Genomic DNA, 14,445 nt, shown 5'->3' with positions numbered 1-14,445 from the left:
TGTCTGAGGTGCTCCACATCAGCCACATCACACTTCAGGCAGTGTCAGTGAGAGGCCATGGCCATAAAGGATTGCAGAATGGATGTAATTCCTAGAAGCCTTACTGTATTCAAAACCTGTACGTCAGCTGATGGAAGTCTTGCTTTCAGTTATTTTCCTGATAATTGACTTGGTGCTTTAATTACCATGATCTGGAGGAACTCTTCTCAGGGCACTTGAGTTTAGTTCAGTTACATTGCTGTAACTGTCATTTAATTCTCTGTTCCTTGTATAAAAATTTCCATGGTATGGATTTTTTTCTTCTCAGTGTAACTAATTATATTTGAAGAAAACCAGGACAAAGTCATACCAAGGCATTTTGAAGGTTCTTTACTGTAGCATCTGAGTAGCTCATAATCATTTACATACTTTTCATTACAAGAAAGGAAAAAAAAAAAAAAAAAGGAAGCATTATTGTTTTTGTATTATTATTATTATTGTGATTATTGTGGTTTTGGAGGTGATGTAGTGGAAGACTGACTTACTGTCTAGAGAAGTTTAAGGGGGAAAATGCTGTAGATCTGCCCCAAGCTGTAGACTGGAAGATCAGCATGTTTCTCTCATGAAATCTTTGTCACAGTGAGCAAAGTATATGGACCTTTTTGAGGCAAAAATAATTACCTTCTGTTCTAATGTTTCTTTGTTCTCTTTAAAAAACTTTATGAATTAGATGTGGGATGACTTGCATGCAGATGGTTCTTGCAAATGTATTTGAGGAGCTGTTTTCAGAGGTCTTGCTTTGTGTACCCCACGCTGTCACAAACAATTTTGTATCTTTATAAATCATAAAGAAACAAAAAAGAGAGTTGTACAGGAAAGTATCTAGCCAAATTTTTACCTGCTGATAGATTACATTTTGAAATTTTCCACCTCCATTGTTTTAAAATAATATTTGAAATACTATTTTAAGAAACTAAAGGGTATGCCTTTGGAAGTTTAAATAGACTACACAGAGAAATGTGTATTTGCATCTGCTTTTCAGCTAAAACCAGTTCTAACTATTATCTGCTGGTGGCACCATTACACCAGAAGAGTTTAATCTCAACGTCTTAAACAGAAAGTATGACACAGATTATACCTTTCAATCTGATTTAATGGAAAAAAATGTATTTTTCGTTCTTTAGAGTTTGCTGCCCATTAGACTATCAAGCTTTTTGTCCATGTTTCTCAACAACAGATGTAGTAAAACAGGTGATTGCAGCAGAATTTGGAATGAACATAGCAGATGGCTCAAACAGTTCATAAGGAAAGGAAGAACAAACACTTATCGAGTATAGATATTGATATTTTTTACTTGAAATACATATGATATTGATGAAATCTAGTGAAAACTAGTGCCCTGGGACTCTGGCTCTTCCAGGACAGGACTCACTCTTTTACTTCCAGCAGAGTTAAGGGGTTGAGCATAGTTCCACTAGTAAGCTTCAGAGTGGACCAGGCAGGTCAGACAAAGAAGAACTGCAGCATTCTGTCAAAAAAGGTCCATGTCCAAGGCAGCTGGAAAAACAAATGTTAGTAACTGGTAGGTCTTTGACTATCTCTACCCATATGTTAAAATTACTTGCCCTGTAGCTTCAAGAGATGATAACTTTGACAGCAGCACTCGCCTTCATCCCTGACACTCCGGACTGCTCCACATGCCTTTTAAACAGCTGCAGAGCCTGGACTGTGTGCTCAGTAACAAAACCTCTTCTGAATAGGGCATTTTGATGCCACTGGCCCTTTGTGGGTGACTTATAAAGAAACGGGCTTAACAAGGAACCTAATGGTGATGTAACAGCGAAGGAAATTGTCTGGCAGCATCACCTAAAGCGGGTCATCCTTTGTGCAATCATACCCTGGTTTCTTCCTGCATCAAAAGTATTTCTACATTGAGTTTTATTTCTGTATTTTATTTTATTTTTTTAAGGTATTTTGGGACAAGTAAAAAAAAGGCAGTTTGGAACTCTGTTCATCTTATGGATACCAATGATTATTCTCTCAAAACTGCCTTTTTTAACTGGAAGTGGAAAGGAACAAGTCCTTAATCTTACATCTCCTTTCTGAATTTTCACAAAGGTTTGGTTTGTGGTGTGATCCATTTGATAAAAAGCTTCCTGGTAGCTCTTCATTTGCTACAGAATGACAGAACACAATTACATTAGCTTTTGTCTCTGAGGTAACCACAGACATTTGTTTTGTTTGCAGCTAAAACAGGGAGAGCCGATTCCATTTTTTTTTCACAGGTTTATACTCATGAAAACAATCTATGGATTAGAAACAATACCTCATATTTTTAAAAGGTCTGTTGTGTTTTTATGTGCAGGGTTTGCGAGGTTTGTTTTTCATATAATAATTTTTGTACATTCAAAATCTTTGAATACAGATTATATCCATTACATACATGGTGATTGTGCATGTGTATATTTAATATCTGTACCAAATCTTTCTGCTACCTTAATTTTTAGGGATGATGTTGACTGCTGCAACTGCATTGTCGCTAAATTAGTGTGGGCTTAAATCATTCCTCTGGCTCAGGAAGTCCCTGAAGAGACTGTGTAACCCAATAGGATATTCTGGGTCTGCTCATGTCGTGTTTACCTTGCTCATAGTACTCCTCTCTGTAGATCTGCTGCTGGCTGGGGCTGGAAACAGGTTGGTGAGTTTGGAGGCTCCTCCTCCATCCAGTGAGTCATGCCAGTTGTTAGTTAAATGGTACTTTCTGTGCACTTTTTCACAGAATAGATCATAGAAAGTATTTGAAAGTACATTTTGCCTTTGTTTGCTGGTTCTAAGTTCTCTGAATCTGCATTTCATTTGTTTCTACATTCCCTTTAAAACTTGGACTAAAAAAAATTGAGGTGTGAAAATGCCCAGCCTCATAGTCTCTATTTTTTTTTTTTTTTATTTCACTTCATTTTTCCTAGTCCTTCATGTCATTTCTTTCACTTTTTATCATCAATATGTGGTGATGTGCAACTGTATGAGCCAATTGCATACCCAGGCACACCATGCACTTTGGCTTCTTCTGTGGCTAGGAGAAGCAATCACTTCCAAGACCCAGAATATATTACTCCACGTAAGCTTTCTCTAACTTTAACTTTTAGATTAATTCTGTGAAGTTTCAAAGCTTTTAGTCATTACTGAAATTTATCTTTCTCCTTACTGGAAAACACAAACACTCCTAATTGAATATATAATGGATTGTATTAAGGTCTAGCCGTTCTGTTTCTTACAGGAAGCTAATTACTTTAGTCTCCATCCTTCACTCAAAAATGGGGAAATCGTATAACACTTCAGTCTGTTATGAATGTCCTTATCCATGGCACATGGTCTCTGTATGTGTTAGGATTAAACAAGAGAGAAAATTATGCAGTTTATAAATCCTCTTATAAACCTTGGTAACTTTCTTTTCCCCCCAATTTTAGAAAACACAAATTCATCCCATGTTGCTTTCTTGGTTAATGCTGGTTTATATCTGGGCAGAAGTAATTTGTGCAAGACATATTGCTTATAGGACAGTGCCTAAAAATATTTCCAAAGGTCATTGCACATCAGACAGGAGGCAGTGCTTGTTCCAGCTACTCACTCTGAGAACTACAGGTCTTTGTTAATATTAATTGTGTATATTTTAAACAGTCCATGTTTTAAAAATACACTGTACAAACATGCAGCAGTGAATGTTTTGTGAGCCCTGGGATTGGATAATGGAGGTCATTTCTTCCCTGATGATTTTAGGCACAAATGTTTGCTGTTCTTATTAACTTCAAGGTTTGTAAATTAGTGCCGTGTTGTGCACACGCTTCCAGAAAAGTGGGGCATATTTCCATGCTCACCATTTCCAAAAAATACAAGTGAAATACAAATAGCCATGAAGATCTATGAAGTATCGAGAAGATTTGTAGCTTGTCATTTGCACAAACATTCACCACGATTGTGCTTATAATAGTAACTGTGCACAGCACATGGGAAAAAATCTGCTGGGAGATCAACACCCGATTCCCTACGTGCTCAAAAACAGTCAAGTTTCTCTGAGGAGGCAGTCCTTGGCAGCTCCCCCCTTCTCTCTGTCTGCCCCAATAACCAACGGCCTAAGGAAAGAGAGCTCAGGGCTTACAAAGTGACTGCTGCAGCTGCCTTCCCGTCCGGCCCTTGTCCCTCTGATGCTGCCAATACCCAAGGCCAGAAGCAGGCAGGATGAGCAGCAGCAGGCTGCTCTGTGGGCTGGAGTTAGGATCAGGCTGCCTTGTCCCCAGGGACTGTTCCTTCTCAGAGGATCTACACACTGCAAAAGGGCGAAATGAAATCAAAAACTAGCTCCAAAATATGTAATACATACTCCACTTTTCTGATAGCCTTTCTGGTAAGCCCAGACAAAATGAGAAAACCCAATTCCCTCTTCATGTGCAAATTATTTTAGAATGATGTTTCTATGAAAGTAGCTCTGATTCTGAGACTTTTGTTTGTCTCCAAAGAAAAATGCTGCAATATTTGAAAGACCATGTCAGTATTACAAAAAGAAACGCACCTGGACACCATTCCCATCAAGGCCACTGCACTCCAGCATGCGTGGTTTGTTTTGCCATTTAGCCTCAATGAGAAAATGTTGAAAAGGTCTGATTCTGGCTTTGCATCAAAGGCAGCGAAGCAGTACATGTACGTAGTTGTTTATAATGTGACAGTGCTGCATGGCAATTTACAAACCAAATTCATGTTGCTGTTGAGTCTGGCTTTTTTTTCTTTTCTGAAAACTTGCATAAATGTGTTTACAACAGTAATTATTTGTGCAGATTTTGAAGAAAAACAATGCTGGAAATATGGAAGGTGGTGACAGTGACAGCATCCCAAGTCTAGAAGGTGATATTGTGGTAGGTACAGTCATTTCAGAAATTCTTTAAATTTTAAGCTTATTAATTCTCTTCAGGAAGAAAGTCTGAGGTAAAACAGATGGGGGTTGCCAAGAAAATAGTTAAAAAGGAAGTAATGTGCACATGTTGGCATTTCCTGCTTTTGCATCTTTTTATTTTTTAAAAATAATTTATGAAATAGCCTTGAGTGGAATAGTTGTTTATTAGTGTGGTATGGAGGCAAGCATTCCTAGCATCTCAGAAGGGTTCACTTGCATTGCACCTCTTCTGTCGTATTTGAGCACCCTGTTTTGTCCCTGCCCACTAAATGCTTTTATTTTGTTTTTGAGAAGCAGAACTACTTGAGCAGATACTGGGCAGCACTTTGTACTTGTTGTGCATGCAGCCTTTCCCACATGGGAAGGGTAAACATGAGCAGGACTTCCACCACCTTCCCGTGTCTGCCCAATTGAGGTGGGAAGTCCTCAGCTCTGCCCAGCACACAGGTTTCTCTTCTCTCTCTCTTCCTCCAAGCACAATTACAATTCAGTGCATTCCCACTCTCCCTACCTAAGGATCAGATCCATGAAGTGGGTTGGGAGGGGAGGAGATCGGCAGGTTGAAGGTTTGAAGGTGAAGCGGTGTCTTCCTCCTGCCCCATCCCTCCTACCCCATGCACTTCATGTCTTCCACCTCTCTGCTCCCCACAGATCCCCAGGATTTTCCCTGTGAGAATCTGCCTCTTCCCTGAGCTTCCCCCCCACACCAGTATCATGTAACTCTGCAAATAATGCAAATAATGTTCTGCTGCCTTTTTTTTTTTTTTTTTCTCTCAAATAACATTTGAACATATGTTTTATATGGAGATGCTGACGGACAGCAACATCTGCTGCTCCCTGTCAGCTCACGCACTCTTATTTGGATTGTAATTACTTCATCGGCTGCGAGCTGTCCTCTGTTTGCCCACTATCTGTTTCTGTCAGGTCTCCGGCTCCTACAAACTACCCATTATGTAGTGACGATAATTAAATCTCCCCTCCGCCAGGCAGGTCTGAGCAGTGCAAGAAGGGCCTTCCTTGTCCGGGCAGCTGCCAAAGAAGATGCAGCTCATAATGATGCCTTAATCACCTGCCTGCTAGACAATGGACGGGACCACCTATTTGTTTCAAACAAGCTATTTTAGCAGCTGTCAGATGCTAATGGCTTTCAGCTGCTGACAACCTGTGCCCTATGCAAACCAGGGGACATATCATGGAAATGTGCATAAATATTCATGTGTGACTAACAAAACCAAAAGTGCAAGTATGGTTATCAGAGCTCTCGCATGAATATATTGTGGCCTGCCCTGTTGTGTTGGTTTCAGTAGGATGAATGTGATGCAAATGTTTTCAAGTAATGTTGCCCTTATATCTTTGAGAGAAAAAGTCCACTGAAGGTAGTGGGACTGCAGAGGTGTGTGAGTAAGAGGAGAATTTGTGTCCCTGCATAATGTAGGCAGTCCTAGACTGGTGATGCTGTATACCGTGGGTGATTTACTGAAACCTTTTACTGGGAAAAAGGAGTTACTTTGTTTAATCACTCTTTTTGCATTTGTCTTCTAACCTGTATGTGAAGAATTGAAATTCTCTCATGAGGTCTGTCTGGAAGCTTAAGGAACACGAAAACCCAGTGATTGACCTCAGTGCTTTAGTGTTTGAATGAACTAATTTCAAGAATAGAAAACTAATTTGGTGAAGACTTGATAATTTCCCACCAGTCGAGCTCCCTGAAACAGTGAAGTTTCGCCATCAAAAAAATGTTGGTAGTCACTCTTTAGACAGATTGTTTAACAGTTTATCAATATTTCTGCATGAGATTATTTAAAAACATTTTGTTAATAATGCACTTTTGTTTTCCTCAGCAGATTCTGGATAACTGTGATGAGAGGACGTATTCAGATCATGGTACATGATATGGATAAAGAAGATTCTGTAACAGTGGAGTCAGTGGAAAGGCCAGTGGTCATCTTGAAACTCCTCCTTGGTAGGTACCTATAAGGCACATAAGCTGCCAGTGATATTTATTTGTTCATGTTTTTCCACCATGTCACCAACCTGCAGTAATATTCAAAACATCTGTAGAGTGTTTTTAATTAGTCTTTTGCAAAAGTAGTCAATTTGAGGGGAGATTAATAAAGCAATCTTTATATATCCCTTGCATCGTTTACATTTGCTACCTGGAATGAAGTTTACCATTAAAATTCACTAAAAATTTGCCATTTTTAGGATTGCATAAAAGGGCACTGAGCTGGACAGGGATTAAACAATCAGTCCTGCAAACAGCTGGGACGCAACTGATTTTACTTATGTGAGCTGCAGTGGGAGAAGTTCACACTGTGGTTTGACTGGTGTGATTCTCATTTGCACTGATGCTGCTCTGTGCTGCTAGAAACATGTTGGATTGAGTCTCGGGCAGCACTGACCACATGAGACTTGTTTCTTGAGTTTGTGTGAACTAGACAGGCTCCATGCAGGCACCCAGTTGATTAGCTTCACCTAAACCTGAAATATTTATTATAAAGTATTATAAATTGCTTCTAAGAAACTTAATTCCCTTGCATAAGTATCCATGTAGCCTATGTATGTGCATTTTTGTGGTAGAGAAGACTTGTAAAAATGAAGTTAATGTAATGTTTCAGATATAGAAGGTTATTTTAATTAAAAATTGCTATCATAATAGTTACACAAAAGGATTCAAATATTCTGTAACTTGGTATAATAAAATATTGAAAGATACAGGTGTTGTTTATGAACCATCAAAGAGTTTTCCACTGCCACAGTGTTTTATTAAATTCAAAAGAAGAAGAGAAAAGAAAAACCAGAGCCATGTGCTAATCCTTTCCTTTGTTGCTTAAGGGAAATTTCAGTATAAAGTAGCAATTTCCATATCATTTGAATAGCAGTTGCAACCCATTGATGTTTAAAGTAAAACGTGCAACTACTATAATCAGCAAAACAGATGCAAATGTCTTGTCTGTCTTTAAATGTAGTTCCCTACTTGCTGTCTCAATTAGATTTAGAGTGGTAAATTTGATCAGTTAATTAAAAACAGAGAAGCTGTTCTTTCACTTCTTTCATAGTAGTAGTTTATTAAAAAGCAAGCTTTGGCAAGCTGGGCCAGATGCAGCGGCACGGGGAGTGAGGGTCTCAGCTTTGACATGGGCAGCCCTCCCTCCTGGGCAGCAGGACACATCGCATCTTGTGCTGTCTTGGAGGTGGGAAGGGGACACATCTCCCACCCGCCGTCCTGCCTCACCCTCGTTTCTGCTGCCCCTTGGGACAGCAATGGCCTTTTGGTTCTGTTTATGCCCGGTGGCATCCCACAGCGAGGCTTTGCATATTTTTGTAAATAAGCAACAACAAAAATAAATGACATTTAGCATTTAGATCCCAGACCAGTGGTTTTGTGTAGGGTACAGTGCAGCAGTTTAGGCAAAATCCTGCTGAACCCCCTGAACTCTGCTGAACCCCCTGAACTCTGCCATCGCAGGCTTTGGGTGGCTGGAGTCATTCCTCGGAGGGCTTTTTAGCTCTTAAAAAAAAAAAAAAAACAGTGGTATGAAGAAAGAGTTTACTTTATCCTTCATGCTTCCAAATTAAACAATGAACACATGTTGACAGAGCTTTTCTCTGCTTGGTGTATCTAAGCTACCGGCGTATCGAGTGGAGCTGGCTAGGGATTTCCTTCAGGATCATTTCTGAGTAAAACTGCCCTTCTTGGAAAAAAATGGAAAACTTCTCAGGAAAAGGCTTTGGTTTTAAATTAAACCTCTGCTAGTTAAATGAAATTGATTACACCTTGGCTACCCACCTGGATAAAAGGATCTTACCTATTTCTCTACCATATGTGCTGATAAAATCCCTCTCGTGGAGCTGTGCTTGTCCTGGGGCAAGGGAGGAAAGCAGGGTGACCCAGCACTCTGCTGCCAAACGGATCAGGCTGCAAAGTGGGAGACCCAGCAGCTTCCCCATCATTTTGGAAGCTCTTCTAATTATTTTCCTGGATGGAGAAAGAGTATGAAATGGATGAGGCCTCCCAGACAAGTTGCTGACAGGATGATATTCTATTCTGCTTCTTCTAAAACACTTCTCTGGAGAAAGGATGTATTTTTTATTACTTTTCCTAATCAGGAGACATCTAATGGAAAAGGACTTCCATCTTGTGGTCAGCTGTGGTAGTAAAACACTCCTGGGACCATTTTTTTTTTTTTTTTTTTTTTTTACTAAACCAGGATGCTTCTAGTAAGAAATAATGCTAATCTGTTGTAGTCACTTTGCAGGTAGATGTTGAAGACCTCACAAAGTCTGCTCCCATTTGTATATGGGCATGCCTAGCTGCTAGGAAGTTAAATATGTATGTATATTAAATATGTATGTATATATGTATGTTTCAGGATTAGCTCCCTTCAGAAGGTAATCTCTGGAACAAAACAGAATCCTGAAGAGGTGTAATATAAGCTTTTCATAACAGAATACTCAACTCTAGCAGATTAAACAGCCTGATGGCCTTAGGAGCCATGCACAGGAGCCTAGATCCAGAATTTTTTCTAGCCTTAGCAGAAGAGAGGCTGCTGCTCCTGAACTTCTGGGAAAACTTCCCAGAGCCAAATATTGTTGCTTGGATTGTTTTCTATTCCAGGATGACTCTTAGGCTTGCTGCAACGTCACTGTAACTTCATGCATATATTTGTTCTTTAGGGCAAATTTTGAAACTCATGCTTTAATCTAGAAATAGTAAAATGTTGCAGGGTTAAGTTGCTGGAGTTCACTGGAAAATCTACTGACTTTAGTGGGAGAGATTTTTTAACATGTTAAAAACAAAACAAATTTAGAAAGTTCATTTTAAATAGTAAGATCTGTGGCAGAGCTGTGTGAGCTGGATTTCAGGATCCAGTGTAAGTTGTAACTTAGGTCCCCTTTAACTGAACTCTGTTGCACAAGCATACAAATGCAGATGAGGCTGTTAAAAAGGAATAATTAAATTGTCATTTTTAATAATTATCTTATTTGTCCAGTTATATACTGTGATGCTACCACTGATTATACTGAAGATATTCTGACTGATATCACTGGAATGAGAACTGGACCATCCCTGAATATTTATAAGGAGAGTTAAATAAGACCTCGAATCAAATTCTTATAGCTACTTGTAAGAACTTTTATAGGTTCTTTTTATTTTGGGGGCATGTAACTAAAGGAGATGTTCAGCATGTTCCTTAGTGGGTGCCAAAAAGCTTATTTTCAGAAGTATCTGAGTCTCAGGGAAAGTCAGTGACAGCTATATTTACTCTGAAGTCTATGCAACTGCTGCCAAAATCAAGCCATGTTCTTCTTGCAGGAATAATAAGAAAAAACAGCATTTAGGTGAAGAATCAGGCACCATATGGATGACTTATCTGACACAAAATTATACAGATTTTAAAGATCAGGTCAAAAAAGCCATCAGAGGTTATGCCTTACATGTTACCATAAGGAAAGCAGAAAAGAAAGGAAAAGTTCTTAACTTCCTGTAGTGTTTGGTAGATATTGTTTCCACAAAAACTTACTTTCGTAGTTTGCACATGGGGCTTGTTCTATTTGTAACCGGAGTCAGTGGGAGTTTTTGCCATCGCCTCTGCTGAAACAGGATCCGATTTCTTTTTGTTATGTGGAAATATAAATCTTGGACCTTAAATCATGCAGACGCTAAAGGAGGAAAATACTTCTTCTTTTTACTTTTTAAAAAAAATATCATCAGAACTACTGGTTAGTTAAAAGCGTTAAAAAATACTCAAGGAAGAGCTTCCTTAAATCAAACAGATTTCTCATTTTGCTTTTAGATCTTCCTGGAGAGGTCTGTGTTTATACCATTTATTTTAAGTGTGAGAACTTTATGTCAGACCAAACCATTAGCGGCTCTCCAGGGAGCAAACAGCAAAGTGCCGGCGAGGCCCAGGGCCACTGTGAAGAGACAGAGTTTCTACACTGACAGTTTCTACACTTACACATTTCTCCCCTGGAAGAAGGCGATGAGGAGATATTACTGAGGGGGGGAGAGAGGAGAGCAGCAGATCAAGCAGCAACAACAAAGCCCCTCCAGGCAGCTGTGGAGCAGCAGCTCAGGGGAACAGGCTGGGAAACCTGGGCCTGGGCATCTTTGTTGTGATGGGAGCTGTACCCCAAGCCCCCAGCTGCCTGCAGACCCTGGGGTGCCCACCGGTTCTAGGCTATTCTGTCAGATGCAATATGTACGTGGATGCACGTTTCTTCTTTGAACATTTTAGGAGTTCGCGCATATTCCTATGCCCACAGTTAAGCTGAAGTCGGGGGCCTGTTGGTGAAGATGATGATTTGTTTGGGGATGGAGGGATGAACAACTGTTTTCTTCAACCTGATGGATTACTTCCCATCTCTGTTTCGAACTACCAAGTAATTGCAGCCAATGAAAGACTTTGTTTCATTCATCTCACGCTTTAATGTGACTGATAATATTACCCAGTAACGTACGGCATTCGTGTCAGCGAAGAAGGATTTCACTTGTCTGAAATTGCACTGACAAATATCTGCTTGCTCATATGGAGGTGTGGTTTCTGCACATACTTGTGCTTTAATTTCAAGCAGTTTGCCCTGTGCAGGCAAATGCAATGCCTACGTGAGCTCTCATGTCTCCTGCAGTCCTGACAGCAGCGGGTGGGCACCATCCTCCCTGCTTCTGCGGGAGAGGAGCACTTTGTGCAGGTTTTGGTTCCCACGTCCTCAGCTTTTCAAACTGTATGAGGGAAATAAATATGGGTGCTTGGAGAGAGCTGGCTGTCCAAATGTCCTTTTTTTTTTTTCTTTCCAGTTGCTAAGAAATGTCTGAAGGAAGCTGTCAAGCACATGTCTGTTGTGTTACTTACCATATAAATGGCTGCTGGGGCTGCAAGAGGCAGCTGCCAGCAGGTCGGAGCAGCAGGGATGTGACCCAGGTGCTACCAGCAATGACTTCCAAATAGAAGTATTTGTGACATGGGCACTCCTGGGCATGGCTGTACTGGGATGCATTGCTGGAGACTTTATCTTGCCTTAAAAGGGGCTCTTCTGGCTACCACGCTTGGTTCCTGTTGTCTCACCAGCTCTTAGCCATCATTTCAAAGCTCCACATTGGGAAATGATCCAGCAGGCCATTCTGAAACCAGGCAGGTTTCAGTAGAGAAATGATGAGGTGGTGGCAACCTGGGCAGGGAATCCCAAAGGCTTGGAAATCCTCTTCCCAGAGCTTCTGAGCAAAGGACCAGAATCTCATTCATCAAAACATCGAGCAGGATATCCCATGGGTGTGTTTTACACCCCAGCACACCAAGGGGACATCAGGTGTCTCACCTTGTGGTGAAGTTCCCAGTGCCCCAAAGCAGGGATTTCACCTGCTCAAAACTCGGGTTGTTTCTAGGTACCAAATATAGTGCGATTTCTGGTGGCTTTATTTTTTTCTGCACTTCTTAAGCTGTGGGTGAGGTTTGTGACACCAGGCTGCCAGCTTTCAGCCGCAGCATCCCAGAAATGCTGGTTAATCACAGGTTTATTAGCTCATAGCCTTAAGGAAACCTGAAATCATTAACAGTCCATTTGTTGGGCTAATGACTCTTTTTTGCTAGATGTATAATTTAATATATGGTAACTTTCATGCTTAATTATGCTCTTCAAAGCTTCTTTTGAAGGAATTTATTATTTTGCATGCATTTATGTAAAAGTGTTGGGAACTGGCTGGCTTTCCTTCCCCACTGCTCCTTGTTAAAATCTAGATGGTTAATGTAAGAAGATTTTAATTTAGATATGGGTATTTCCTCCTTTGCTTGTTCTTTCAATATTTTTATCTTGGACTGTTTGAAAAATAAATAATGCTAAATTACCAAGATGTTTAAAATGGCATCATTTTATGCCTCATTGTAACTTGCTACATTGTTTTGGACAAGACGTAAACCCAAAGCCCCGATCAACAGGGCCCATTGTGCCAGCAGTTTCCAGATGAATGCAAGTCTTGATCTCAGTGTCCTGGCCGCATTCCAGCCTGGTTCACATTTTACTCAGCGGCAAGTCCCACTTCTGTTCTCGCTAACCTCAGTGGGAACAGAAACAGGCCACTGTAAAGTGCTGTTAATCCCACGTGCCATTTGCATGCAGCACTTGTAAAGCATTCTGGGATCAGTTTGGATGAAAGAGGCTATGCATGTAAGATGTTTTTCATTGGCATCCCAAATCCATTACTATATCAATGAAAGAAGGTTATGACTTTGTCAATCGTGATAATTTTTTTGAGCTAGGCAGCTGATTGAGGATAATGATGAATTTGGTTTTCTTTCTGTGAGCTCTAGTGTCCCTTCATGGAGATTAAAAATTTCCCAGTACTGTTTTCAGCTCCACAGAGCAAGCAAAAGATAATCTCCTGCTTGGATATACTCACACTATTGCGATCCACTAATAGGATCGCCGTACAGTTTTGACTTAACAGGCACTGGGAGAAGATAATCCTGTTTATTCGGTCATCCAAAACACTGATGATCTGAGATAATCAGTGGGCTGAGAGCAGGGGAGGAGGGATGCATGAGGTTCTCTGCCTGGATTATTCATCTAGTCAGATGCTTAGCGCTGGGGAATGGACTGATCTCATTACTGCAGCCCTGACAGAGCAAGGGAGGGTACCTAAAACCTCCTCGCAGCACAAGCCAAAGAGAAGCCAAAGAGATAAAATAATAGCATTTGGTAGAGTCTGGTCCAGATGCTGTACTTAAAAATTTTAAACTGTTCTTTTTGTGACAGAGTTAATATTGAAAGACTGATATAAGTGTCCAGCTTGCCAGGTTGGGTTCTTTGTATGAAATGCTTTGGCTACCATGTGGCAGGGATTGTGTGGTAAATCACTATCATACAACTAATGACATTTTTGCTAGACATAAGACATTACATTCTCATAGGACGTTGGATATTTGTATGTGGATATTAGATCTCTGTGAATGTAGGAGCACATGCAGCACATCTATTCCCCAAAATTATAATCCACAGGGTAATTCCCCTAGCGATCCAGAGAGAGGCCTTGAAACTGGGGGTTATAGAATCACTTGAGGAGGCATTAGTGAACTCTCAGAGGCTTTTCCTTCTCTGTGCTTATGATTGTTAAAACTTTCACACTTTATATGACTTCCCATTAATTTATTGCCTCAGATTACTATGAGAGTTCTTATCTTCTATTTTATCTCATCCAGCATTCATATTTACCAGTCAGTGCTTTCCTGTTGCAGATATTTTTGTGTTGGTAACATTAACTCTTGGAGCTGACACATGAGCCATGGATTAACTTCAAATAGTGATGTTGCCTTGTAAGCCTTATTTTATGATCTCTGAGCTGTCCCAGGCCAGATGACAGGTTTATAGGTTGGGAAGCCAGTAGCAATGGCTGAGCAGTTGCTCACAAGCCTTTATAACTAACGCACTGTAGCTAGGTGCTGAGACCAACTCTTCACCATGGTGACACTTGCAAATATTGAACACATGTAAAATGATTCACGGGCCCCAGTATAATGCTTACT

The 14,445-nt window shown here is 40.3% G+C and overlaps 1 long non-coding RNA gene across 11 annotated transcripts in view; it reads left to right on the top strand.

Moving 5' to 3' along the window:
* The window catches only part of LOC137865202 (uncharacterized), a 36,214-nt gene that overhangs the window by 15,653 nt on the left and 6,116 nt on the right, over positions 1-14,445 (top strand). For 6 of the 11 annotated variants that reach the window (XR_011101831.1, XR_011101829.1, XR_011101826.1 and 3 more), the window contains 4 exons: positions 2,487-2,673; positions 4,809-4,886; positions 6,766-6,887; positions 10,723-13,201. This is a non-coding gene — a long non-coding RNA (uncharacterized lncRNA). Of the gene's footprint in view, positions 1-2,486; positions 2,674-4,808; positions 4,887-6,765; positions 6,888-10,722; positions 13,202-14,445 lie in introns of those variants that run through there. The other 5 variants (XR_011101830.1, XR_011101825.1, XR_011101832.1 and 2 more) reach the window with 5 other exon arrangements.

Source organism: Anas acuta, chromosome 16 (assembly GCF_963932015.1).
Source record: "Anas acuta chromosome 16, bAnaAcu1.1, whole genome shotgun sequence".
Classification (NCBI taxonomy): domain Eukaryota; kingdom Metazoa; phylum Chordata; class Aves; order Anseriformes; family Anatidae; genus Anas; species Anas acuta.
The sequence above is the reverse complement of the archived record's forward strand: the minus strand, read 5'-3'. Positions and strand labels throughout refer to the sequence as shown.